General features: G+C 43.4%; 1 long non-coding RNA gene and 1 pseudogene across 9 annotated transcripts; one reads left to right on the top strand and one right to left on the bottom strand.

The window, feature by feature from the left end:
• Window positions 1–6: 6 nt before the first annotated feature.
• LOC309653722 lies at window positions 7–19,354 on the bottom strand. Of its 8 annotated transcripts, none has more exons than XR_014259409.1 (5): window positions 19,272–19,354; window positions 7,809–7,869; window positions 1,662–1,835; window positions 1,458–1,504; window positions 7–750 (listed from the first exon to the last, which is right to left on the bottom strand). It is a non-coding gene; the product is annotated as an uncharacterized lncRNA (long non-coding RNA). The 8 variants fall into 8 exon arrangements; XR_014259411.1 differs by lacking the exon at window positions 19,272–19,354 and adding an exon at window positions 19,143–19,159; XR_014259412.1 differs by lacking the exon at window positions 19,272–19,354 and adding an exon at window positions 17,511–17,527.
• LOC309653721 (RING finger protein 11 pseudogene) lies at window positions 1,834–5,918 on the top strand (annotated as a pseudogene). The gene has a single exon. The product of its transcript is annotated as an RING finger protein 11 pseudogene (transcript).
• Window positions 19,355–23,847: the final 4,493 nt, after the last annotated feature.

Below are 23,847 nucleotides of genomic sequence, written 5' to 3'. Positions count from 1 at the left end.
TACACTACCTCTGTACGGGATTTGATCCCAATCCTTTTCTGTTACTGATTTTTGGGTGAAAAAAGTTTTACAGCACTTTGAAAAGGTGGTGCGAGGCCATGTGGAAACATGTTCTTCATGGCTGTTTCATCAATGCTTCACTTATACTGCTTTGGAATAACTGTTTTCCAGGAGGCATAAACCAGTGGGCTTTATCATTGGACAGAGTGCAGAGAAAGGACCCCACGAAAGCTGATCACCTTAGCAGAAATGACTTAGTTATGATTTCACCCAAGATTGGTCACAAACCAGCCTGGGAAACTCAAGGAACCAGAGACAAGGCATAATGCCATCTTTCCTTCTCTCTGCCTCAGCTCTCAAGGATTGGTCACCTCCATGTTATTAGTAACTATTATTTGGTTTCTGTTCATAATTACTATCAGAAGACACAGCACTTAGGGGCCTAATTACACTGCCCAGCTACGCACCATTCTTCTTCATTTTGGCTTCCTGTCCACCAGCAGGAACCTGATTTAGTTTTGTTCTCCCTTCACCACAGCCCAGTAATTTTTGTGCATGACTCTCAGTCTCACCAGAATCTGTATCTCTCACTCTGCCCCAACATTCCACCCCATCATTCGCTCCCTGAAGTGTACTCTAGAAATTTCGGTCAACTCGATATTTTACCACTGTTCACCATCTCTTATGAAACCAGAAGACGAGCAGCTTTCTTATGGAATGATGGAGAACTTGTAAAGATAAAACACCAGTCTGCAGGAGAAAGGGAAGAAGAGAATGATGGAAATCGTTTCTGGAAAACTAGTTTTACATTACGTTTTGTTTGTTCCTGGTAAAGAAACTGAAATCTTCTAAACATTAAAAAAAAAACTAAACCACTAAATTCAATAATACAGGAATATAACTTTTAAAAAAAATTTCTTTGGCTGCGTAGCACGTGGGATCTTAGCTCCCCAACTAGGGACTGAACCCAGGCCTGCTGCATTGGAAGCGCAGAGTCTTCACCACTGGACGACCAGGGAAGTCCCAGGAATATAACTTTTAAAGGAGAAGTTATAAACCCCTTGGTTACATGAACTGGAGATTTTTAGTGAGAAGTCATGTATTTTAAATGACTTGGAGCTTTAAAGGAAGGAAGGAAGGAAGGGAGGAAGGAAGGAAGGAAGGAAGAAAAAGGGACTTCCTTGGTGGGGCAGTGGATATAATATCAAAAGTAAATTAATTAATTAAATAAATTTAAAAAAGAAAAAAAATGCTGAAATCCACTGACTAATTATTCAGGCTATTATATCTTGCTATTTCCAGATACATCCCTTTATAAACTTTTGGTAAAAGGTTATCGTATATCAGAACAAATGAATTACAGACTTTTCTATTTTTCCAAAATTTGAGAAATTCCCTTACATTTCTCCCTTCAAATTTTATAACAAGGGAAAAGTAGTGACAACCCTTATACTTACATTCAATTGCATCATCTGGCCACATGCCTTCTACATCAATCAAATATCTACAAAACAACAAAATTCGAGTCATTTGTAAATAAAAAGGAAAGAAAATCAAGTTTTTACAAAAAAGGGTCCAATTGTGCTTTACAAATATAGATAGAAAAATCCTAAGAAAATATCAGCATATCTAATCAATAATTATTAAAGAATGATATATACCATGACTACAAAAAGGCTTTATTCCGGAGTTTCCCTGGTGGCGCAGTGTTGAGAATCTGCCTGCCAATGCACGGGACACGGATTCGAGCTCTGGTCTGGGAAGATCGCACATGCCCCGGAGCGACTGGGTCCGTGAGCCACAACTACTGAGCCTGCGCGTCTGGAGCCTGTGCTCTGCAACAAGAGAGGCCGCGATAGTGAGAGGCCCGCCCACCGCGATGAACAGTGGCCCCCGCTTGCCGCAACTAGGGAAAGCGCTCGCATAGAAACAAAGACCCAACACAGCCAAAAAAAAAAAAAAAAAAAAAAAAAAAAAAAAGGCTTTATTCCAAGGACCAAGGATGCAAGGATAACGCAACTTTAGAAAATCTATTAATATAGTTATTTACATTAATACAACAATTTAATTAATAAATGAAAGAGAATAAAATACAGGACCAAACTGGCAGATGTTAAAAAGTTATCTGATAACATACAACGGGTCAGTTTCGGTCAAAATGCTTTGTACACTAAAAACAGGAGACTTAATATGACAGAGTATTCATCAAGAACCAACAAATAACAAAAGACAAATTAGGACAAATATTAACATCATATCTAAAAAAACCCCATCTAACCAACCATAGGAGCCAGAAACTTAGGCATCACCATCACTGACAGCTATTTCTCCCTCACCCTCATCCTCAACCCACCACCAGTGCTGACAATGATACTGCCTACATACCTCTAGAATCTGTCCACATCTTTCCACCAAAATGACCACCATACCCTGGTCCAAGCCACCATTATGCCCAATTTCTACACAAGTCTCCTAACTTGTTTCCTCGCTTCCACTCTTTCTCCCTGCAGTGTATTCTCCACTCGGTAGCAAAACGATAGGTTGAAAATGCAACTGGGTATGTTCCACACACTCACCTTCAACAAAAAAAAGTTCAATGGTTTTCTATTACTCTTCAAGTCTGAAACCTTAAACATAAGCCTGCACGATCGAGCTCCTACCCACACTTGCAGCTCCATTATAATGACATGCTCCCCCAACGGCCCCACCTTCCTGGCCAGTTCCTCCAACACAGCATATGCTTTCCTCTTATAGGGTCTTTTGCTATTCCTTATGCTCAGAAATCTCTCCCCAACGTCCCTATCGGGTTAATACCTACTCATCCTTCAGATATCAGCTGAAACATCCCTAAACCTTCTCTAATCTCCATGATGAGATCAAATCCTCCCTAAAATATGCTCTCATGGTACCATGTCCCTCTCCTTGGCACTTGTCAGAGTTGTAATTCTACATGCAGAGTGTGATACTTGAATATCTATTCCCTCTCTGGACTGCTAGAATTCACAAAGGGCAGGTCAAGTCTCCTCACTCACAAAATTTCTCAAGTCTTTTTGCTAGCACCCAGCACAGTGCTTAAACATAACAGATGCTCAATAAGTATTTCCTGCACGAACAACCATACATTGGTACAGTGTAGCAACACCCACAAAAAGCATAAGGGCATAAACTCCTTGATGCAGAAGTCCCATTCTGAGTGAAGTTAACTGAGACAAAGCATATATATTCAAAGATGTTCACACAGGAATGTTCATTACTTTGACGTTTTATAATATCAAAAACTTCTGACTTGTACATGTTCATCAGTAAGCAAAGGAACAATGCAGCCTTAAAAAAATAATAAATAAACCAATCAACAGACAAAGGATTAATCTCCAAAATATATAAATAGGTCATGCAGCTCACTATTAAAAACACAAACAACCCAATCAAAAAATGGGCAGAAGACCTAAATAGACATTTCTCCAAAGAAGACATACAGATGGCCAAGAGGCACACGAAAAGCTGCTCAACATCACTAATTATTAAAGAAATGCAAATCAAAACTACAATGAGGTATCACCTCACACCGCTTAGAATGGGCATCATCAGAGAATCTACAAACAGCAAATGCTGGAGAGGATGTGAGGAAAGGGAACCCTCTTGCACTGCTGGTGGGAATGTAAACTGATACAGCCACTATGGAGAACAGTATGCAGGTTCCTTAAAAACTAAAAATAGAATTACCATATGACCCAGCAATCCCACTACTGGGCATATACCCAGAGAAAACCATAATTCAAAAAGACATATGCACCCCAATGTTCACTGCAGCACTATTCGCAATAGCTAGGTCACGGAAGCAACCTAAACGCCCATCGACAGATGCACGGACAAAGAAGATGTGGTACGCATATACAATGGAATATTACTCAGCGATAAAAAAGAACGAACTTGGGTCATTTGTAGAGACGTGGATGGACCTAGAGACTGTCATACAGAGTGAAGTAAGTCAGAAAGAGAAAAACAAATATTATATATTAATGCATATATGTGGAATCTAGAAAAGTGGTACAGAAGAACCGGTTTGCAAGGCAGAAATAGAGACACAGATGTAGAGAACAAACGTATGGACATCAAGGGGGGAAAGCGGGGCAGGGCGGGGGCCGGTGGTGGTGAGATGAATTGGGAGATTGGGATTGACATATATACACTAATATGTATAAAACAGATAACTAATAAGAACCTGCTGTATAAAAAATAAATAAATTTTAAAAATTCAAAAATAAATAAATAAATAAACTAATTAATTAAAAAAAAAAAAAAAAAAAAAAAGAATGAGGTTGGGAGACTGTCAAAACAGCACACAGATCACACACTCAAGTCCCGGAAGATGGGGAACTGCCTTAAGTCCCCCACTTCGGATGACATCTCCCTGCCTCACAAGTCTCAGTCCGACTGGGCTAGCTTTGGCAAGGGGACGGAGCTGGATCAGGAGCTGCTGCTGCCATATCTGGATCAAGTTCCAGTTTTGGTCTCTCATCCAACACCTAGTCAGACTCGCCTAGCACCTCAGCTGAGAGGAGCAAATTAGGATAGCTCAAAGAATAGGCCTCATACAGCATCAGCCTGAAGGAGTTTATGACCCTGGAAGAAACGGATCAGAAAAAAGGATCCGGGGGACTTCCCTGGTGGTGCAGCGGCTAAAGACTCCACACTCCCAATGCAGGGGGCCCGGGTTCGTTCCCTGGTCAGGGAACTAGATCCCACATCCATGCCGCAACTAAGAGTTTGCATGCCACAACTAAGGAGCCCACCGACTGCAATTAAGACCCGGCGCAACCAAATAAATGAATAAATAAAATAAAACAAATATTTAAAAAACAGATCGGGGAGTGTGTGATCTGTATGATGCACTTTGTTTATGAGAACCCAATTTGATTTCTGCTGTGTATGCAGATCACCTGGGCTGTACAGATGACTGGCTGATGAGATCCTTCACGTGCCCCTCCTGCATGGAGACAGTTGATGCAGCACTGCTTTTGTCCTACGAGACTAACTGAGCCAGTGTCTCTCACCTGACTTCAAGTGAACCATCATTTTTGGTGGTTTTGATCTTTTGTCGTTGAGCCCAAAGAGCCAGGGATTAGGAATTAAGATCATGCATGAAAGTTTCCTAAAAATTCCTGAACGGCTGCAGATGTTGGGGAAAAGCACGTGATATTTTAGAAATTTAGGGGGAAAAAGTAGGATGGTATTTTTATGTAAAGCCTTCACCCCGTGTTGAAAAATATAATTGTTATTTAGATCTTGTTATTCCTCCAGTACATAGGAATTGTGTAAAGTGTTACAGCAGCTATATATGTTTCAATTGTGTGTCAAAGATTAGGATAAAGATAGTGGTTGTTTTTCCTAAGTGAGATAACTTTCTTCTTCCCCCTACCCAAATTCTTTTCTGAAGTTGCTGGCATTTGGGTCAAGGTTTTATTAAAAGCCACATTTTAGAACACTGGCACAAAAAAAGGAGTTTTAAGCTGGTTTGCATAGTTCTTTTTTTGTTTTAGAATAAACATAGAGCACTTATTTTTTACTTTATAGGAACTCTACAAGTTAAGGTCCCATTGTTCTTTTGCTGTGATTGTTGTTACTACTGATGTTGCTGTTTTCTGTCTTTGCTGGTTCTTTCTAATCTACCATTTGTCATTATTGGCATATGATCATCTCAGGGTCACAAGATGGCTGCTGTAAAACCAAACATCATATTCTCACAAAACAAGGAGGAAGCAGAAAAAGAGCCCAAATGGTCATTTTCCTAATGCCTATTTATCTTTTGTCAGAGAAAAATATCATTCTCATAAGCACAATAACAGCCTTCCCTTAATTACTCATTTGCCAAAACAGACTGATATGACCATTCATAAGACAATTCATGGCAAAGAGGGATATGAGAATGATTGTCTTAGCCTAACAAGGATTTATCCACTCAAGCTGAATGCTTCACTCCTCAAAAAAGTCATAAAGTTCTATGAGCAAGGAAGAACTACTAAGTGACTGTTAAGTGAACCATCAGAATTGTTTGTCCAAGACCATACGATTCTTTCTTTCCACTGGAAATGGAATTCATTGCCTTAGGTCTTTTTAAATAGTGTACTATTACTGTTGGGGCTGGCTCTGTGCTTGAAAACCAGCTGAAAACCAGTTATAACCTGTTACAAGTGCTGTATCTGTTTGCAGTTAAGAAATGCAGAATTCAAAGTGATCTCCTAGCTTGTAGGCAAACTGAGATTCACTGTCCCTCTTCTATAAAAAAAATGAGCTAATGTGTCCAGAAACTAACTCTAGTAAAGTGGGGTTTAACATTACCCTTTCTTATGAGTTTCGTCAAATTATTTTGGTGGTTAACATGGTGATAATTAAAAGTCAAGGTAAATTTTAAATATTAAGAATTCTGATGTATGGAGCTTGACTTATGCCACCATGCTTATGTAAAAATGAAAGTGGCACCATGGTTAAACTGAGAAAAGTTTCTCAGTTGTAACAATTTTGATTTATTCTTTCCTGTGACCTCCTTCCCTGTTGTCTTGAAGCACAGCAAAAGGATACTGCATGTCTTCTTACGGTAGTGCTGAGGTTATTGAAGTTATATAAAACACATCTCAGTCTCTGTTTCTTGGAAGGAAAGTCCTGCTAGTTGACTGACAATTCTAAGCAGGGAGAATTTAGAGAAATGTGTTTCATGTTTCGCACACAAATGAAGAATCTGTATAATCACGACTTCACAGCTGTGATCTCAAAAAAGAAGGAATTTCTCTCTTTCTATTTTTCTTGCACATAACGTAAGAACACTCTGAATCTCTAAGCTTCTGAAGCGTTAGTAGAGATGGTCTAGTAAAGATGTAGTTGTAATGTTTTACCCATTTAGCATGTGTTTATTTTTCCTTATGTACTCCAAGGTGACATATTTGTTCAGCTCAGTGATATTACAGCTAAAAAAATCATTCATTAGTAAAAGGAGAAGCAATCTCAACCTAACAAATCAGAAGTGTTTCTTATTATTTTATATTGAGTTGAATATTTGACTCTTAACACTTTTTGCTACATACAAAACACAAGTCCCTTGAAGGGTTCTTCATAAGTGCATTATACAAGGATTTAGTATGTCATAAGCACTTAAAGATTTGACATTCAACTGTAGTAGTATCCATGTTGGTTACTTTTCTTACGAGCCCCATGATGAGTTGGAGAAACACTGAAAGAATTAGAGTATCAGGTTCTATTAAATTGTTACATGTATCTTGCTTAAGTTTGTGCTCATTTATTTATATCCAACTACATAAAGCAAATTTGGAGGAAAAAAAAGAATAATAAATAAATAAGAATGAGGTCTCCAAATATTGTCAGAGGAAGATGTCCTCCATATATTAAATTATAAACCAGAATGTCTAAAACACTATACCATTAAATCACATGTACAGTCAGTTCTGTATATCCAACGGTTCCATAACCTGCAGATATGGAAGCCCGACTGTACTACACCATTTTACATACGGGACTTGAGCATCCGAGGATTTTCGGATCCATGGGGAGTCCTAAAACCAATCCCCCTGCAGATACCAAGGGACCATTGTATATGCTTATATCTGCATTTTTTACGTCTGAAAAAATATGTGCTAAATTATTACTGGTGGTAACATCTGAGTAGGGGGCAAAATTGCCTTCCACTTCATACACTTCTCTGACTGCATTTTTTGCATTCAGCTTACATTAGCTTACATTACTATTGTAAACAGAACAATTTAAACATGCTCTGCCTCTTGGGGTTGGCAACTCACCTGCACATGAGGTAGCCAGTCCTGTTGAAACCATGGGTACAGTGGACACCAAGAAGTCTGTCTAGAAAACAGGGAATATGGAATTAAGTAAGCGAAGTAGATACACTAAAAACAAGTTAGACAATTTTCTCAAGAGTAGCCTTTATTAGTTACCACAACACTACCACTATCCTGAAAAGGAAAAACTCTGAAGAAAAGAGTGTTTTTGCAGGAACGTACTATAAAGAATTAACTACTATACAGTCAAAATTCATTGTCTCTGGGAAATTTTGCATAGCCTCCAATCAGATGCAATAGTGTGGACTGGAGAATGCCCATCAGGAACTGATCTGACTACAGAAAAAGGGAGTGGAAAAAAAAAACAGGCTATCAGAAGAACAGAATTTGTTTCTGAGTGAAACAAATGGAATGCCTTCACTTTTAATGCTCAATAATAAAAAGAACAAACGGTTTCTGAAGGGCTCTTGGGGTCCCCCAAAGCACTTCCATTCCTTCTCTCCTTCACTGCTCCTCACACGCCACGGGTTTATGTGCCTGTGGAGTTCTCGGGTTAAGTAGCACTGTTCTTGTTTCACAATGAAAAAGTAAGGCTCGAGACGTAAGCCCAAGCTGCACAGCAGGCAAACAGAAAAAAGACTAGAATCGAGTCTCAGATTTTTCCAACTATGCCACAGTATTTTGTGGTCCAGGACTTAAAAAAAATTATATGAGAGAGTAAATAAAAAACAACAACATGTAGCTGATCGCTGCAAAAGCTATGTCTGTGACTAGGTGGTGTCTGGCATTCGTCATCTCCTGCCTGGATTACTACCACCCTACAATTCTAACAATCTCTTCTATTTCAACTGATCCTCCATATGGAAGATGTTCTCTCTCTAAAATATAAACTTGGCTGGATTGCTCTGTTGCTGAAAAATCTGTTGTAGCAATGCAACTTCCCTAACACGAAGCGTCTGCAACTTCTCCAGAGTCCCTGCTCCTGCCGTCAGTTCGGCATCGGCTACCGGTACCTCTTTCCAGACACTCATGGGTAGTGCCTACCTTTACCAACATTCTAGCACGACTATGTTACCTGGAGTTACTGACCACAGCCAGATCTCCACTTCAGCTCCTTCCTATCTAGCTGTTCTTGAGTGGGACATCACAGGAAGCACTGAAAAGAATTCCTCTTCACTCGGAGACTTTACTCTGGCACTCACTGACCGGCACCCAGCTGCTTCCTCCATGTTTATGGCAGCCCAGTATGATAAAACTTCAGATGCCAATAACATGGTCCCTCTATATCCATCACTTACTGCCAGGCTTGCTTAGGTAACACCATCTCAGATTCCAAATCAGGAGCATAGCCGCCTGTCACTTCCCTACCAGGAAGGAAGCCAGGTATATTACTATAACCAAGGCACACTGGGGTCTTCACTGTATGGAGAACTTGGCTCCTGCCCGCAATCCTATGGCTCCGCGTCATACACAGGAAGTAGGGCCTCTGCGCAACCAGAAATGGGAATGGGACTGAAGGAGATTCAGCCCGCAAATATCCGACCACCAGCTTCCACCTCTGCAATCTGCCACCCTGTGTCTGCTCAACGCATCACAGAAACAAGTTTTCAAGGTGAGTATACAAACGGCAGAGCAAGTTGAAGAATGAGGTCGGCATTCACAAACGGGGTCAAATCGACAGCTGGGAAGGGGTGTAGAGACAGGTAGAATTTAGATCCTGAGCCTTTAATAACCACTACCTTCTCTCAGTGCTCTCTGTTTTTAGACTCTATGTAAGAACAGCTAGGGCTTCCCTGGTGGCGCCTGCCAATGCAGGGGACACGGCTTCGAGCCCCGGTCTGCGAAGATCCCACATGCCGTGCAGCAACTAAGCGCATGTGCCACAACGACTGAGCCTGCATTCCAGAGCCCGTGAGCCGCAACTACCGAAGCCCACGCGCCTACAGCCCATGCTCCGCAACAAGAGAGGCCACCGCGATGAGAAGCCCGCACACCGCAACCAAGAGTAGACCCCGCTAGCCGCAACTAGAGAAAGCCCGTGCACACCAATGAGGACCCAGTGCAGCCAAAAAAATAAATACGTAGAATAAATAAGTTCAATCAATCAATCAATCAATAAACGTAAATTAAAAACAAACAAACAAACAAAAAAACAGAACACCTAATGCAGGTGGGAAGGTGGGAGGGACACTGTAAAGGTCATCTATGCTACATGTACAAGAACCCCGAGAGCACACCAATAGGTACCACATTTTTCACTGCTGTAGCCGAGCATTCCCCCTGTACTACCACACTGTAGCACTCCCTTCCCTCGTCTACTGCTACAGTCTCTTTGGAAGGTGTTTCAGAACTCTTGTTATGAGAGTGCCAGTTGAACTGTCCTCACTTCCGTCATTTATACCAGGATTTAAGACCTTGTGGTCCGAGATCCTGTCCAGAGAGCAAGCAGGCTAAGACTCTGTCTTTGTTTCTATATTTCATCAGAAAGGGCTCTACCCCCTCTCCTAGTTCATGGTGTGAAGTGTTCTTAGCCTCTCGGGAAAGTGGGGAGAATTCAAAGGACTCTCTATGAGAATGCTAGGCTTTGTAAAACATTTCAGTTTTTTAAAAAGAAGACTCATTTTGTATTGGACTTAACAACAGTCCTATGAGATACAAAGAGAGCCAAGGATCAGTGACATGAAATGATCACCAGTAAGAATTACAACAGTCACCGCTTACCTCGTAGCATAGGGCACACTGTCCATGATCCTTAAGAAGAGTTAGTAGAAATGCCTTGCCCATCTTGCCCCTGAACCCCTTGAAAGGTACACGACTGCTGTGTTGGTGTTTAGGGGGAGCATCTCACTTACCCGGGACTGACTTCAACCTTGATTCCTCTGTAGTGATGGAGACTTCCCCGCTGATGAAAAATTCCCTGGGATTGCAACCTCCAAGCCAGACCGCTTTCCTATGGAATGACAGAGAACTTCAGAGAACTTGTCAAGATGAAACACCAGTCAGTCTGCGGGAGAAAGGGAAGAAGAGAACGATGGAAATCGTTTCTGGGAAACTATTTTTACATTATGTTTTGTTTGTTCCTGGTAAATAAACTGAAATCTTCTTAACATTCAAACAAAATCTAAACCACTAAATTCAACAACACAGGAGTATAACTTTTGAAAAAAATTTCTTTGGCTGCGCAGCATGTGGGATCTTAGCTCCCCAACCAGGGATTGAACCCACGCCTGCTGCATTGGAAGCGCAGAGTCTTCACCACTGGACCACCAGGGAAGTCCCAGGAATAGAACTTTTAAAGGAGAAGGTATAAACCCCTGGGTTATATGAACTGGAGATTTTTAGTAAGAAGTCAATAGATCTTTTGTTAGGCACATTTTATGTTAGGCTGTCTCCCTGCACAGGACGCAGGCGCCTTGAAAATGGAAATCACATCCCTCTATAGTACGTCCCTCTTCTTTCTGCTTTGCAGTTTGCTGCTCCACTTGTTCAACCCCACCTAGTAATAACCTATACTTCCCTTGTTCCTGTTTTCCCATCTGGAAAACAGACAAAAGGCAACCAAACAACGCAAAGGTCTCAACAAATAAGGGATACCCAAAACCAGAGATGGCCAGAACTTCTGTATCCCTCATGAAACCTAGCCCGGTGTTCAATACTTAGGTATCATTAATACATGCGTGTTGACTGAAACAGTTGAAACGCAATTCTTCCACTTCCCAGTTTAGTTTTAGTCCTCATACAAAACCTGATCATCAAATTCCTTAATGCTAGGAATCACAGTGAAAAATAATTTCTCAACTGACTTCTGTCAGATGAGTGAGAACTAAGGTTAATTCAGTGTATCTGAAGCATAGAAAGTGAGGGCAAACGTGGCACAAGATGGGGCTAGAGAAGCAGAGAGGATTCTAGAGCACGCAGAGTCTTAAAGGCCACCAGTGTGTTTTCTATTCTCAAAACAATGTTTGTGAGCGATGTTTATGAGCAATGTTCCAACTTGCTTTGAAGCTTTCTTGTGTGAAGAATGGATTGGAGGGAAACAAGATATATGGACACTAGTTAGGACCTAATCGCAACAGACAGGCAAGTTCAGTATTAGGATGTTGAGGGAGAGCTGACAGATTCCAAAGAAATTCAGGAGATAAACTGAAGCGGGCTTCATGGGGTATGAGATGGAGGAAAGGAAGGTCTTAGGGAATTAAAGGGTTTACTGCACACATGAGCAGAGTCTCAAAATTAATCATTTGAATGTACAGAGGGGGATCGATCTCCCAAATGACACCGGTTAGGAAGCAACGGTACGCCCTGTAGAATTCCTAGAGACAGCACAAATCAACTGTTTCGATGGAAAATTCGGCGGGACCCTTGATTTCCATGGGAATATAGAGAAAAGAGACACTGATCTGGCTTGCAGGTATTTAGGAAGTTGTTAGCCTGACATCACATACTAGTCTCATGTAAGTAGGCCGTCTGAAGTATGAAGCTTAGGGGAAAAACCTTGAAGAAAACTTAAAAGCTTAAGCCACACCTCTATACTACACCACCTTTCACAGTTTCTTCTCAGATAAGCAGCATCCCCATCAGTGAAGAAACTCACATCCCATAATAGGAACAACAGGCCTAAAAATAAAATGTGTGTCTTTGGAGGTCCCATCTATGCGATATCTTCCTGGTACCAGAAAAGTCCCCAGGAAGATCGATCTTTGCACCCCTGAAAGCTTACCACCAAGGAAAATGACTAGGTCCATAGATTTCCTCCCTCAAACCAGCCTACCTCACACATAAATCACTAGCAACTCAGCCCTTAACTCACATTATCACAGTCACAAGAGTGGTTAGGGAGAAAAGCACTAACCAGGGGAACTAACACAGAGGCAATCCAGGCCAAGCTGGGCTGGTGGCAGATATCTGCTCCTTACGCTCGGGTGCATAATGCGACTCACCACAATGCCTTTTTCACAGACCCTTTTTAAAGTTTCTCCACAAAATCCAACAGCTCAAGTTAGTTCATGACGCTTCAAGGTAAACAATCGTCAAGAGAAAAACATGCAATATGTCTTACAATGTTGGATTCCTTACAAATAGGACAAGGAAATAACCATGTAGACAAAACCAGAGCATTTGAAAACATCTGCGTTCTACAAACATACCAGTGAATGCTATAAATAAGGTAATATGACATAAAACAAAATGAAAACTAGATGTGAGACTGTTCTCTTCAGTGTACAGACTTCATGGCAGTTGCTGCACGATCTAGCTACTTATATCTACAACTCTCTGTTCTGTTAATACAAAATGAGGCCCAAGTGTGTCAACTTGTTTCCCACAGAAACCAAAAAACCTACATGCATCTCTTTTCTCCGGTGCCCTTTCACCTTACCTGCTCCCAGTTCTCCACCAATGTCCTCCTCTTTCTCTAATTATTCTCCTCTTCATTGTGCTTGGCCTTGCACCCAAGCATGCAAGACAGAGAGTCCTAGAGGTCCGAGATTCTAGAGGGGCTGTTTGCAAGGGGGAGGAGATTACGGTAACTGCCACACTGTATATACTTCTGTGCAAAGAAAGAGGGACAGTGTTCAGAATGTCTCTCACATATAAAAAGAGCTGGATGGCAGGATACCTGTGTGGCCCAAGGAACTAGAGCTAGCAAATCATGGGCAAAACAATTGCAACCAAAGGCTGGAAGAGGAAAGGTCTGCAACCAGCTCTGTCTCCTGGCTCTCTGGTATTTGCTGCCAATGGGCAGAGTCTATTTCGTGAAGCATCAAGCACTGAAAAGAAGACTCCTGCTGCTGGAAGTTGACAGGAAGGAACATCCAATGCAAGATCAAGGCTTGTCCTAGAAGCAATGCCCATAATGGAAGAAAAAAAAAAAAAAAAAAAAAAAGAAAGCGGAAGAGAAATGTTAAGTCGCAAGTCCAACCTGGCCCCCAGCCTAGCCCAGCCCAAGGAAGGTAGGAGTCAAGGAGAAGAAACTAAAAGAGAAGAGCCTTGGACCACAACATTCTCCACAGGGTACACTCAACAAACTTCACCCTGCTCTTTAACCAAGTTACAACTGTAATAGTTCAAACTACATGGCTCTTTCCTTCCTAAGGATACTAGTTAAATAAGATCTATATAGCTCTAAGTATATGATACATAAAATAGAATACTCTGTAGAATATAAGTAACTGTTAGTTAATTATATTAATGAACGTCTGTAAGAAATGTTGCAATGATTTCCCTAATGGAAGAGCCTGGGGGAGGTAAATCTGTCTTCTAGGATTTCCTCCCCAGAGCTCAGAAATTGAGGGGTTGTTTTAGCTCTCCTACGCTCTCTTCACCCAAGCCCGCCCTCCTGTTGGGGATCGGACCTCCCTATTGGCTAGCTCATACCTTTCAACTGCCTGCTTTGTGACATCACTCTCCTACCAAACCTACTACCACTTGGTAGAGGTCTTGGGGTTTCCGTGGAGCCGTTTGGACCAGTAACCAGTGACCTTTGTACTGGACACGTGCGCCGTTCAGCTGCAGCCACTCAGACATCCTCTAGTGTTGTCTCCTCATCCCTTGTACCTGCAGTTGATGTCTCCTCTTCTCTGACCATGTCAGGTAAGAAAAGAAACTTTGGAAAGTTTTGCGTTCGATTTCTTTTGCCCCTAAATTGAGGAGGAGATTCAAAATAGCGTGGAATAATGAGGGAAAGTATTGAACTACAAGTCTGGAGACCTAATTTCAGTTTTGACTTTGACGTTTACTGTCTGTGTGACTTTGGACAAATCACTGACTGCCTCACAAAGCCTGCTGCTTTCCTTATCTGTTACGTTAGGATACCACATTGGGTTGATCACTCTGATCCCCTTCTTTTCCAATATTGAGCCTTAAAGGGTACCCATGTAGAAAATGAAATCAGAGACTTCTCAAAAGAGTGTTTCAACAGAAACATAGAAAAGCCAGGTGACACAGAAAACTAGCGATATATACCAAGATGTTTCATCTCCAATGGTCTCCCTCCACTAGTATTTCGACTAGTTGAAAAGAGAGAATAGGGAGAGAGGATGGAGAGTACTGGGCTATATAGGGAGGCACAGAGTCAAACGTAAGCAAGTTTAGGATTGTTTTCATTAGCACAGGCCAACAGGAACCAAGAGATGGGAAAAAAATATAAGAATGAAGAGGGAAAGCATAGAGGAGCTCTCAAGAAAGAGGCAGTTTGCCATGGAATGTTGATGGGAGCCAAAGATTTTAAATTAAAGCAGAAACAGCACAGAGGGAAATCTGCTCAGAGCAGGGCAAAACAAAGTTGATGGTAGCAAATCCTTACATTAACAGACTAAGAAGGAAAGTAAGGCCAGAACAGGGGATCACCAGGAAAGGCAGCCTATCAGAAAAGTCATACTCCGTTTTCTTTCTTTTATTGCCTCTCTGAATACAGCTGGCACTTGACAGTTTGGAATAGAAACACTTTAGAAGTATGTTTTAGAAATGATGCTTCCTAGAAACCAGAAACCAAAGTGGTTATCTAGGGGGCTGCTTTTCAGTGTTCTATTCTTTCTAATTTTTAAACTAGGTAGACATTTGACCAATTAAACATTTTAAATGATATCTTCTACATTGAATCAGAAGGACTATTTCCTTTGTGTGATATGTAGCTTCTAAGGCAAGGTTGCTTTTCATTTTTACAGTTATTTCCTTCCTAACACAGAGAGCACATTGATCAACAGCCATCGTTCGCTTGTAGATCTTAGCTACCGGAGAAGAAAAAGAAAAAGTCAAGCCCCACATCTCTAATTCCCCATTTAGGGAATTCCCTGGCGGTCCAGCGCTTTAGGACTCGGTGCTTTCACGGCCAGGGCCACGCGGCGCGGCAAAAGAAAAAAAGAAAACACAAACATCCACATTTATCTAAAACAATATTGTGGAGTCCTTTGGATTTTCTTACATTTGAAAATCTTTTTTAATTGGATTCTAGGGATGATGGTTTTTTGAGGTCTTGGGATGTCATCTTCTTGGATGTGGAAGATGATTCTAAGTTCTAGGATAAATACAAAAACCTTCTTGATACTTTTTAAGCTTCCTTTCTGCTTATTATATGAGTTATATTCATGGAAAGATATATTTCTCCTAGGCTTAATACCTGTTACTTGCTGGGTAAAAATATGAATGAGCACAATAATGAAACTCTTTTACACTTACTATTTTGCTGTCTGCTTTGTACCGGTTTTCATTGAAATACTTGTCTATATATGTTGTGGCTACCTATACATTCACATTTGTTGCATTCTGTTGCTTGTTATGCATTTTTTACTGATTTATCGTCTCTGTCTGTATGCATTGGCTAGGAATTCATTCACCTCTATCACCTCCATCGTGTTTTTTGGTTAATAGTATTCACTAAAATAGAGTGGGCAAAATTCACTTTCATAATATTGCATGTATGGTACAGAATGTCATTTGTTAGTAAATTCATTAGGCTTTGATACTTGCCCACATACCCCAGTTTTCATTAATATCTATGGATTTCTTTTTCGTTACGTAACATGTTTTTCATGATTTTTCTTTGTCTTTCTAGAACTTATTGTATCTTCCTCCATATAAATCATACGCAATAGATCAGCTTATTCATCTATTAATTATTACTGCTATTATTATTGGTGGTGGTGTTATAACCACTTTATAGATGAGTAATCTGAAGTAATCAGATAACTTTTCTCTTTCCAAAAGCACTTAAGAAATCCACTTTCGGGTAATCATTTTGAGGTAGGATGAGAAACCAGGCTTGAAGAGGGCAAAAATGACTCTTTCAGTTCACCAGTTGGACTGAGCTATACGTCAACTCTAGGTAATAGCGTGGGAACTGCACAAGCAAAGGGAGACACTGAAGATGACAATGGTAATGGCCGTACTGTTTTCTAATGGACAAAAAAAATGCTTATATTATAAGTTCTATTTCTCCTGCTTTCTGGCACTATCATGCTCAGAGTGGAGTCCTGGCAAGGAAGTCAGGATACTTAGGTTCTGAAACCTGGTAATGACACTAACATAATGAGAGAACCTGAACAAGTCAACCCGACCTCTCTGAGCCTCAGTTTCCTTACTCGTGAAATGAGACTGAAAAAAGAGAAAGTTCTCTAAGGGCCTCCTAGTTCTAAAATGCTTCCAGTCTAGGAAACAGCATAGAAGTCAATACGAGTGCAGGCTGAAGGGAAAGACAGGGCAGGGAGAAGGTTGCTTCCAGCCTAGAGAACAATGTCTGAACCATACCACTTGGCTCTTCTGCCCATCTGTGCCCAAGATGGGAGCACAGGCAGTTAATACAGAAGAGTGGAAAACTGCTCAGTCCTTACAGCCATCATTAACTGTCTGATTTTGGGTTTCTCAGGAAGGGTCGATAGTAGAGGTGTCCTGAGAGCAAGAACCTTAAGATAATGCTGTTCCTCAAACGTAGTGAGAATTTCTCAACCTCCCTGAGTTTTTCATGACCCTCTTGTTCTTACAGAAAATTTCCAAAATCCATCTCTACTTGGAACTCTAAATTCTCTGCAGCATTGTCTTCCTGTGGTGAGCAATGCAACTTCCCTAACACGAAGTGTCTGCAACTTCTCCAGAGTCTCTGCCCCTGCCGTCAGTTCGGCATCGGCTACCGGTACCTCTTTCCAGACACTCATGGGTAGTGCCTACCTTTACCAACATTCCAGCACGACTATGTTATCTGGAGTTACTGACCACAGCCAGATCTCCACTTCAGCTCCTTCCTATCCAGGTGTTCTTGAGTGGGACATCACAGGAAGCACTGAAAAGAATTCCTCTTCACTCGGAGACTTTACTCTGGCACTCACTGACCGGCACCCAGCTGCTTCCTCCATGTTTATGGCAGCCCAGTATGATAAAACTTCAGACGCCAATAACATGGACCCTCTATATCCATCACTTTCTGCCAGGCTTGCTCAGGGAGCACCATCTCAGATTCCAAATCAGGGGCATAGCCGCCTGTCACTTCCCTACCAGGAAGGAAGCCAGGTATATTACTATAACCAAGGCACACTGGGGTCTTCACTGTATGGAGAACTTGGCTCCTGCCCGCAATCCTATGGCTCCGCGTCATACACAGGAAGTAGGGCCTCTGCGCAACCAGAAATGGGAATGGGACTGAAGGAGATTCAGCCCACAAATATCCGACCACCAGCTTCCACCTCTGCAATCTGCCACCCTGTGTCTGCTCAACGCATCACAGAAACAAGTTTTCAAGGTGAGTATACAAACGGCAGAGAAAGTTGAAGAATGAGGTCGGCATTCACAAATGGGGTCAAATCGACAGCTGGGAAGGGGTGTAGAGACAGGTAGAATTTAGATCCTGAGCCTTTAGTAACCACTACCTTCGCTCAGTGCCCTCTGTTTTTAGACTCTATATAAGAACACCTAGGGCTTCCCTGGTGGCGCCGTGGTTAAGAATCCGCCTGCCAATGCAATGCGGGGGACACGGGTTCGAGCCCTGGTCTGGGAAGATCCCACATGCCGTGGAGCAACTAAGCCCATGTGCCACAACGACTGAGCCTGCATTCTAGAGCCCGTGAGCCGCAACTACCGAAGCCCACGCTCCTAGAGCGCATGCTCCGCAACAAGAGAAGCCCGCACACCGCAACCAAGAGTAGACCCCGCTAGCCGCAACTAGAGAAAGCCCGTGCACAGCAATGAAGACCCTGTGCAGCCAAAAAAATAAATACGTAGAATAAATAAGTTCAAACAATCAATCAATAAATAAACGTAAATTAAAAAAACAAAAAAACAAAAAGAACACCTAATGCAGGTGGGAAGGTGGCAGGGACACTGTAAAGGTCATCTATGCTACATGTACAAGAACCCCGAGAGCACACCAATAGGTACCACATTTTTCACTGCTGTAGCCGAGCATTCCCCCTGTACTACCACACTGTAGCACTCCCTTCCCTCGTCTACTGCTACAGTCTCTTTGGAAGGTGTCTCAGAACTCTTGTTATGAGAGTGCCAGTTGAAGTGTCCTCACTTCCGTCATTTATACCAGGATTTAAGACCTTGTGGTCCGAGATCCTGTCCAGAGAGCAAGCAGGCTAAGACTCTGTCTTTGTTTCTGTATTTCATCAGAAAGGGCTCTACCCCCTCTCCTAGTTCATGGTGTGAAGTGTTCTTAGCCTCTCGGGAAAGTGGGGAGAATTGAAAGGACTCTATATGAGAATGCTAGGCTTTGTAAAACATTTCAGTTGTTTAAAAAGAAGACTCATTTTGTATTGGACTTACAACAGTCCTATGAGATACAAAGAGAGCCAAGGATCAGTGACATGAAATGATCACCAGTTAAGCATTACAACAGTCACCGCTTACCTCGTAGCATAGGGCACTGTCCATGATCCTTAAGAAGAGTTAGTAGAAATGCCTTGCCCATCTTGCCCCTGAACCCCTTGAAAGGTACATGACTGCTGTGTTGGTGTTTAGGGGGAGCATCTCATTTACCAGGGACTGACTTCTCCCTTGATCCCTTTGTAGTGATGGAGACTTCCCTGGTGATGAAAAATTCCCTGGGATTGCAACCTCCAAGCCAGACGTTTTGTGTGACACAAACTCAAGAACTCCCCAAGTCCTGCAGTAGCAGAAACAGTCACATACTTGAGAGTAACCCACCATCTGAACTTGGGGACATTTCAGTGACAGCTCCAGTCCAGAGTGCCAGGCGTCTCCTGGCCCTGCCTCCAGCTCCAAGCCAGGGACAAACAGAGAGTAAGAACGTGGAGGATATCAAAACCAAGCTGTCAAAGCCTCTGGAGGCCTACCAGATCCCAATAGAAAACCAAGATCCTCCACTACTCCCTTTGGGAATCCCTGATATTCCCCAGCCGCTGGCCTGCACCGATCCCCTCAGCCAAGAGGAGCAGCCTGGTTCTGAAAATGCTGATCTGGGAGAGAACAGCCTGAGTCGTCAGGACCTAGGGACACTTGAAAATGGGACTGAACCTAGCAGTGGTCTTGCAGACATTACTACACTGGCGGAGGATATTCACCTTCCCCAGCTCTTTAATTCTTGGAAAGATCTTGATCGATCCCAAGGTCCCAACGTGATCAAAGCTGAAGACACCAGAGCCATTAAGGTGAATCAGGTGCAGGAAAAGCCAAGTGTCGTAAAGGTTCCCTCTGATCAACCCAGGAAGAACAAACAGAAAGCCTCTGAGCCTATCGGTGGTGCTCCCAAGGCCAAAATCCAGCCAAAGGATCCAGAGTGCCTGTTAGGGGGAGAAGCGGTTATATGCACTGCTGCAGTCAGTGACAGGGCTCCTGCGAACACGGCCAAGCACTCTCAAGGCAAACCTCAGAAAGCTGCATCCGGAAAGATCAGCAAAACTGAGAGCCATGGGCAGGAAAAGACCAAAAGGACCAGAGGAAGAAACAAGGCTGAAGAGAACAAGCAGTCAGGGAACAAAGTCAAGGCAGAAGACAAGCCAGCAATCCCCAACACGAAGCGAAAGGAACACCAAACTGAGCTTCGCCAAGAGAGCTTTCAAAAGCCTCGAACCTCCCTTGGCGTGCGCATGCTGGAGTCTGTGAAGGTTCTTCATGCGCTGGGGAAGAAGAATGAGACGAAAACTGGGCTCTCTTCCTGTCGGCTCTTGGGAAATTCAAGCAACCCCAAAGACCCCCAGCCACCCCCAGCGATCCAGCCACGGCGGCATACCCCACGTGAGGGTAAGAGGCCTGAGAAAACGCAAGTCCAAGCCCAGAAACCAGACAGCAGTGCTGAAACAGAGTGTCCATCTCCATCCCAGTGTGAGCGGCCTCCTCCTGGGAAGGTCAAGTTGATACCTCTGCCTTTTTCTGCCTGGGACAAGCCTCAAGCTCGACCCGCTCCTCGGAGGCCACAGTCTCTGGCCTCACATCGGCCTGCTGTGGCTTACCGTGCCCAGCCTGGTTCTACTGACTCAGCTCAACCTGCTGCAGTCAATTCATCCCAGCCAGCTCCTGCCTCTTTGCCAGGTCCCGCCAAACCAGCTCAGCCAACTGTGGCCAACCCAACCCAACCGGCTTGGACCAACCATACCCAGCCTCGTGTCCCTCAGCCTGCTGCTCCTAGGCCTGCACCCTACAAAACTTCATCTGGCGCTTCTCTCCAGCGCGAGCCTGTTCCCCCTGCTGTGACTAAGCGCCAGTCCCCACCCAAGCTCCAAACCCAACTTCTACTCCAAGACTTCAGCAAGCAACGAGTTCCATGGAGGGAACCCAACGTGCCTGAGCCAGTCATGTCAAAGCCCATCGAACAAGAGCAGAGGCCAGAGCGAGAGGCCATGAAGAGGCGGGCTCAACAACAACGGGAGAATGCTGCCAGATACACCTCTTCGGGGAAGCTGCAATTTTTCACCCAGAGGGACAAAGAAATGGAAATTGCTGACTACTACGGATACGTCAGGTGACAGCTGCTAGGATTCTTGCTGCCACCTTGGCTACCAGCGGTTCTTCCATACATAGGTAAGATAGGTATAGAACCGAATAAGTAAATGGAATAGAATTAATAGATGAGTAATAAACCTTTCGAATTTTGAGATGCTGCTAACTGGGGCGTGAGAAAGGAAGGCCTGAAAGTTGGATGGGAGAATGAAGGAAAGGGGTAAAAACTGAGGAAAGAGGAAGGAACTTGGCCCAGGGCTAGGAAGGCCAAAAGAGACGTATGGATTTAGGAAAGGAAGCAGGAGTGAGGATGAAATGGCAGAAGTAAAAAGCAGGGTCAGGGGTCTGGGTTGAAAGAACACAATTGGAGTAGAGTTGAAGGTGACAGGAGATGAGTCTAGGTTTACTAGGAGAAATAGAAACAAAGTCTCTCGGGGAGGTTGGCCTTAAGTCTCACAACCACCAGATAGGTATTTCAGAAAACAAGAGGTTCACGACACATCTCTGAAAGGTTTGAGTTGCCTTATTCAGGTGTGATTATAGTGGGGGAATAGGCAAATCTACCAGAGAAGTGGCTAGGGCTCAGAGTCCTCCTAGGGGCAGCTGACGACAGGGCCAGAGCCAAGGGAACTGCTGCATCAGGAGGCCCACGAACAAATCAGGGGCATAGCCGCCTGTCACTTCCCTACCAGGAAGGAAGCCAGGTATATTACTATAACCAAGGCACACTGGGGTCTTCACTGTATGGAGAACTTGGCTCCTGCCCGCAATCCTATGGCTCCGCGTCATACACAGGAAGTAGGGCCTCTGCGCAACCAGAAATGGGAATGGGACTGAAGGAGATTCAGCCCGCAAATATCCGACCACCAGCTTCCACCTCTGCAATCTGCCACCCTGTGTCTGCTCAACGCATCACAGAAACAAGTTTTCAAGGTGAGTATACAAACGGCAGAGCAAGTTGAAGAATGAGGTCGGCATTCACAAACGGGGTCAAATCGACAGCTGGGAAGGGGTGTAGAGACAGGTAGAATTTAGATCCTGAGCCTTTAATAACCACTACCTTCTCTCAGTGCTCTCTGTTTTTAGACTCTATGTAAGAACAGCTAGGGCTTCCCTGGTGGCGCCTGCCAATGCAGGGGACACGGCTTCGAGCCCCGGTCTGCGAAGATCCCACATGCCGTGCAGCAACTAAGCGCATGTGCCACAACGACTGAGCCTGCATTCCAGAGCCCGTGAGCCGCAACTACCGAAGCCCACGCGCCTACAGCCCATGCTCCGCAACAAGAGAGGCCACCGCGATGAGAAGCCCGCACACCGCAACCAAGAGTAGACCCCGCTAGCCGCAACTAGAGAAAGCCCGTGCACAGCAATGAGGACCCAGTGCAGCCAAAAAAATAAATACGTAGAATAAATAAGTTCAATCAATCAATCAATCAATAAACGTAAATTAAAAACAAACAAACAAACAAAAAAACAGAACACCTAATGCAGGTGGGAAGGTGGGAGGGACACTGTAAAGGTCATCTATGCTACATGTACAAGAACCCCGAGAGCACACCAATAGGTACCACATTTTTCACTGCTGTAGCCGAGCATTCCCCCTGTACTACCACACTGTAGCACTCCCTTCCCTCGTCTACCGCTACAGTCTCTTTGGAAGGTGTTTCAGAACTCTTGTTATGAGAGTGCCAGTTGAACTGTCCTCACTTCCGTCATTTATACCAGGATTTAAGACCTTGTGGTCCGAGATCCTGTCCAGAGAGCAAGCAGGCTAAGACTCTGTCTTTGTTTCTATATTTCATCAGAAAGGGCTCTACCCCCTCTCCTAGTTCATGGTGTGAAGTGTTCTTAGCCTCTCGGGAAAGTGGGGAGAATTCAAAGGACTCTCTATGAGAATGCTAGGCTTTGTAAAACATTTCAGTTTTTTAAAAAGAAGACTCATTTTGTATTGGACTTAACAACAGTCCTATGAGATACAAAGAGAGCCAAGGATCAGTGACATGAAATGATCACCAGTAAGAATTACAACAGTCACCGCTTACCTCGTAGCATAGGGCACACTGTCCATGATCCTTAAGAAGAGTTAGTAGAAATGCCTTGCCCATCTTGCCCCTGAACCCCTTGAAAGGTACACGACTGCTGTGTTGGTGTTTAGGGGGAGCATCTCACTTACCCGGGACTGACTTCAACCTTGATTCCTCTGTAGTGATGGAGACTTCCCCGCTGATGAAAAATTCCCTGGGATTGCAACCTCCAAGCCAGACCGCTTTCCTATGGAATGACAGAGAACTTCAGAGAACTTGTCAAGATGAAACACCAGTCAGTCTGCGGGAGAAAGGGAAGAAGAGAACGATGGAAATCGTTTCTGGGAAACTATTTTTACATTATGTTTTGTTTGTTCCTGGTAAATAAACTGAAATCTTCTTAACATTCAAACAAAATCTAAACCACTAAATTCAACAACACAGGAGTATAACTTTTGAAAAAAATTTCTTTGGCTGCGCAGCATGTGGGATCTTAGCTCCCCAACCAGGGACTGAACCTACGCCTGCTGCATTGGAAGCGCAGAGTCTTCACCACTGGACCACCAGGGAAGTCCCAGGAATAGAACTTTTAAAGGAGAAGGTATAAACCCCTGGGTTATATGAACTGGAGA

Source organism: Balaenoptera physalus, assembly GCF_965194825.1.
Source record: "Balaenoptera physalus genome assembly, contig: HAP1_SCAFFOLD_1030, whole genome shotgun sequence".
Classification (NCBI taxonomy): Eukaryota; Metazoa; Chordata; class Mammalia; order Artiodactyla; family Balaenopteridae; genus Balaenoptera; species Balaenoptera physalus.
This window is presented reverse-complemented; position numbering and strand designations above follow the sequence as displayed.